Consider the following 5,557-nt stretch of genomic DNA (forward strand, 5'->3'; position numbering starts at 1 on the left):
AAAGAAAATGACATTGGAATTTTTCATTTGTTAGTTCTTATTCTCAAAAATAATTTTATGATGTGAATGTGAGACTTTTATTGTAAATTCTTAGTTTCTTATACTGTAAATAGCTTGAAATATGATGTGGAACAGTTAAAGGTATACATTTATATTATGGCTATAACAGCTTGATGGATAGATAATTTTTAAAGATTTATTTATTTAATTTATGTATATAAACACTCCATTGTCATGCACACCAGAAGAGGAAATCAGATTCCATTGCAGATGGTTGTGAGCCACAATGTGGTTGCTGGGAATTGAACTCAGGACCTCTGGAAGAGCAGCCAGTGTTCTTAACCACTGAGCCATCTCTCCAGCCCCCTGGATAGATAATTTAAGAAATTACAGTTAATAAATTAGCACAGCAAGGACACAACATAAAGAGCATAAGCTTTCTTTCTATATCTCATTGACAACTATTGAACATAGAAAAATAAAAGGCCTCTGGTGTCTATGAATGAGTGACTTTGTATATATTACTCATAAGACAAATGGTGAATTATAAAGTATGATTATTCAAGTTACCTTCAAATTTTTCAGCTATAACATGTTAAAAAATAAGCTATATATTAATATATTAAAACACATAAAGATGATTCACAAAATGAATTATACTCTTTTCTATCTTTTGTATGAGTGTTTTCATGTGCGATCAGGCACATTGGTTCCGAGGTGTATGTGTGGAGCTAGGAGCCCAAGCTTGGTGTCAGAACACACTTTCTACATTGTTTGGCGCAAGGTCTCCTTGTTGTTTCTTACTATATGCTCAAACTAGAGGTCCGGTGACTACCTAAGTATTTTCTATTGTGACTTCCATCTCCATAATATAAGTACCGGAATTACCAGTTCTGTCTATTACCACATCACACGTGTAAGTTCTTTGAATTCAAAGTCAGTTCCTTACATAAGTGTTGCATGCACTTTAATTCATTGAGTGAACCCTCCATTCCCTGGTAACCATTTTACACATTATTAGTGAATAACTGAAGATATAAGAAGCACCAGCAAGGGAAAAAAAATCTAAAAGCATAGAAATATTTGAATATATTAATATCTATAATGCATATGTATTATTTTTTGAAAGATTAAAGGTAAATCACAAGATATTAACTACTCATTACTTTAAATTCTTTCAACTATAAAAATATAGTTTGCCAGAAATGCAGTCCAGGGGTAGAAATCACTTACCCTCCCCATCTGAGGCCTTAGGTTCAATCAATTGCAATGTGAGGAAAACAAGGCAATGTCAAAAGAGATATTGTGACAGTATACATTAATACCTGTGTATGTGCAGTGCAGTTGTACCTGAAAACTACAATGATAAGATAAACTGAAAATATTTTTTCGTGTTAATATGTATACAATACATGAGTGTACATACAGGTGTCTGTGTATCCATTTGGAAGCCAGAATTCATTACTGAGACTTTTTCTTAAGACTTGCCACTTCAGTTTTTGGTGTTTTGTTTTGTTTTTTTTAAGGGTCCATTTTTTTTATTATAATAGACTAGGTGGCCAGAAAAGCTAAGGAGTCATCTGTCCCCACCTTCCCAGTGCTGGGCTTTCAGGTGTGGCGTGCCAGCCTGTGTTTTATTTGGCTACTATGGATTCAAGGTCAGCTTCTCATCCTTGCACAATAAGTAGTTTCTAAACCAGGCCAGCTATCCATCCCTGGAAATTATGCATAAAAAGACAGTTAATGAAATATATCATATTAATAGAGTAAAAGACTATGTTTTAAATTAACATTTATACCAAAGGGACCACATATTTTAACACAATATTAATCAAAATATTAGATATAACTTACATCTTGGAAGTTAAAGTTATAATTTCATAATTAAAGTGAAAACATGAGGTAATTATAATGCACAAACATTCTAAGAAGAACAGAGTTCTTAGTCAAATCATTTCCAATTACAAAATGACTCCAATAATCAGGAGAGTACTGTATCAGTGTAAGTGTGAACCAACTTATAGAAGAAAATAATTGTGATGGTTAATGCTATGAACATGATAGGATCTCCAATCACCCAGAAAACACACCTTTGGGTGTGTTTGTAAGGGATTACTTTGATTAGGTTAATTGAGGGGGAAAGAGGAGACAACAGTATCTTGGCAGGAGCATTGAAGTTCATAAAAATTAGACAGCTGGAGCACCAGCATTCATTACTCTCTGCTATCTGGCTGTGACCTGAAGTCTCTTGCTTCTTCTCCATACCTTCTCTGGTAGTAGAAGCAGAGCAAACCAATCCAAACCTCAAATTAAAGTAAGCCCTCTCTGTCTTAAGGTGCTCTCATTTAGGTATGTCATCAAAGCAAAATGAAAAACAATCAATCTACAACCCCCAAATAGACATAAATGAAATAAATAAGCACATTTTCATATCTGTGTAATTTGTATGCTCCAATAAAACATTTCATAACGATTTTTATTTAACTATTTTATTATTCATTGCCAGGCGACAAAGGAAGATGATGCAGCCAGCCCTGATGAGATCTGATAGGCTAAGGTCAGAAAGCAGGGGAAGAGTTCCTCCCCTATCAGTGAACTAGGTAGGTGGGACTGGGAGGAGACAGGGTGGGAGGGCTACAGCTGGGATACAAAATGAATTAATTGTAATAAATTACAATTAATTAATTAATTAGTTAATTAATTAATTTAAAATAATAAAAGTATATTATTTTAGACTAGTTATGAATTACATGTCGCAATGCCTTGTCCTGTTTTTCTCCCTATCTCTTAATCAGTGAAGTCATCACTTAACCAGGATTAAGATGAAGAAATAAACTTTACTATATGAAGAAGTTATGGCAAACCACAGTGTACGAAACACATAGCATGTAAAATACTATTAAGTCCGTCTATACAAAATACAACTTGTCACTCTCCAAAGCATTGCTGAATTTCGAAAGATATTCTTTTCTGCTAAGGAAAGCCACTAGTTGACACAATTAGTATAATAATTTTAAATGAAGTCCAATGAGTCGTACTGGAGATCAGTGTAAGCATTTGTTTGTGACTGTATGGATGTAGTGACATATATTAAACATAAAACTTAAGTGGGATTTAGAATTTTACTGTATAAGTTGCTACCACTGAATTAAGTTACAGAAGAAACCACTCATCATTTTTTCATAATCTTGTAAATTTCTAACTTCATAATTTATAGTGTCTAGAGCAAAAAAAAAAATGAGCATTTACTCACAATCTTTATGAAAATCTTTAATTATTTTTTTTTCATTTTCCTTATAGACTAAATTTTTTACAACACGTAGTACTTCTATTAATAGTAATTTTGTGTCATTCTTCTTTGGAGAGTGGGTGTCCACTTGCATGTCTTGATTGCTCAGATGCTAGGAGTGTCTCTCATGCCATGCTCATAGCCAATAGTCCCAGATGATTCAGAAATTTAAGGGAATATTAGGAATCTCATGACAGACTTTTCAGCATTCTTATTCTCAAGCCTGGACATTTTAAACTTTTGTTCTTTGGGTCCTGACTAGTAATGCTTATGAAGCCATGCTTGTGTGCCATTCTGGAGTGTTTTTCTCTTATTTTATAACTCAGCTACTCCCCAAATCAGTTGGACATTTAGCATGTGCTGAATGTCTAAGATGACCAGAGACATGTGAAGTAGTTGGTTAGGTCTCAGATGTAAGGACATTTGCTCAACCATGTTCATAGCAGCTTTATTTGTAATAGAATTTGGAAACAACGTAGATATCCCTCAAAAGAAGAATGGATTCAAAAACTGTGGTATATTTACACAACTGAATACTATCAATCCTCATTTAGAAAGACAAATGGAATATGCATTGAACATATGACAGGAGTCTACTGCAGAAAGCATCTGAAAGATTCTACCTAGCAGTGTTCCAAAGTAGATACTAAGACTCATAACTAAACCCTCGGCAGAGTGCAGGGAATCATACGAAAGAAGGGGAGTTTGATGTGGAAAGGATAGGAGCTCCACAAGGACCAAACATATCTGGGCACAGGGTCTTTTCTGAGATGGACACTCAACCAAACACCATGAGAGGATAAAATCTAGAACCTCTGCTCTGATGTGACCCATGATAGCTCAGTAATCAACTGGTTTCTCATAGTAAGGGGAACAAGGACTATTTCTAACAGGAACTCAATGACTGGCTCTTTGACCTCCCCACCTCCCAAGGGAGGAGCAGTACTGTTAGGCCACAGAGGAGGACTTTGCAGCCAGTCCTAAAGATACCTGACAAAACGGAGTCATATGAAAGGGGAGGAGATCCTCTTGGAAAGGGGCAGGGAGGAGATGAGGGAGGGAGGGTGGGATTGGGGAGGGAATGAGGGATACAGCTGGGATACAGAATTAACAAAATGTAACTAATGAGAATAATAATAATAATAAAAAAAGAAAATCATGACATTTGAGGTAAATGTTGGGAACTGGACAAGATCATCCTGAGTGAGGTAACCCATAAGCAGAAATACACACATGGTATATACTCATTTATAAGTGGATATTAGCCATATATTAGGATAGACATACTAAAATCTATAGTCCTAAAGAACGTAAACAACAAGGACCCCAGGGAAGATGCTTAATCCTCATTCAAAAGTGCAAACAAGATAGACATAAAAAGTGGGAGAAGACAGACAACAGGAGAGGAGCCCTCTGCAGAGCACCTCTGAAAGACTACCCAGCAGGGTATCGGGTATCACAGCAGACTCTTAGGCAAACTTTGGGCAGAGTGCTGCAATCCTTATGGAAGAAGAGGGAGATAGAAAGACCTGGAGGGGACAGGAATTCCACAAGGAGAACAACAGAGCCCAAATACCTGAGCCCAGGGTGGCCTGCAAAGACTGATACTCCAATTAAGAACCAAAGCCCATAGGCTTCTCAGTTTCCAGGTGGTTTCCCTAGTAAAGGGTTCGGATTCGGGAGCTGTCTCTGACATGAACTTAGTGGCCTGCTCTTTGATCATCTCCCTCTGGGGTACAGCTTTGCTAGAACACAGAAAAAGATGATACAGCCAGCTTTGATGAGACCTAATAAGCTAGGGTCAGACAGAAGGGGAGGACTCAGGGGACTAGGGAAAGGGCATAGGGGGAGAAGAGGGAGAGTGGGTGGGACTGGGAAGAGAGGAAGGGCCAGACTGCAGTGAAGATACAAAGGGAATAAGTTGTAATGAACAAATATATAAATAAAATTAAATTGAAAAAGAGAATGTCTCAGCCATGGGTTCTTACCACAGAACAGGTTAATATAAACTGTTGCTTACAAATATGGCTTCAGGGTTCTGAAGTTAAGCAAGCAAACCCACGTAGAGGTATTTTTAAAGACTCTGCTAGAATATTTCGCTGGCTCCTGGACAGAGAAAGATTTGGAGGCAGACCAGATTCGACACACTACTAAAATTATGGATGCTGATTAAAAAAGAAGACAGAAGAAGAAGAAGAAGAAGAAGAAGAAGAAGAAGAAGAAGAAGAAGAAGAAGAAGAAGAAGAAGAAGAAGAAGAAGAAGAAGAA

This window comes from Psammomys obesus, unplaced genomic scaffold (genome assembly GCF_907164565.1).
Source record: "Psammomys obesus unplaced genomic scaffold, mPsaObe1.curated_primary_1811, whole genome shotgun sequence".
In the NCBI taxonomy this organism is placed as follows: domain Eukaryota; kingdom Metazoa; phylum Chordata; class Mammalia; order Rodentia; family Muridae; genus Psammomys; species Psammomys obesus.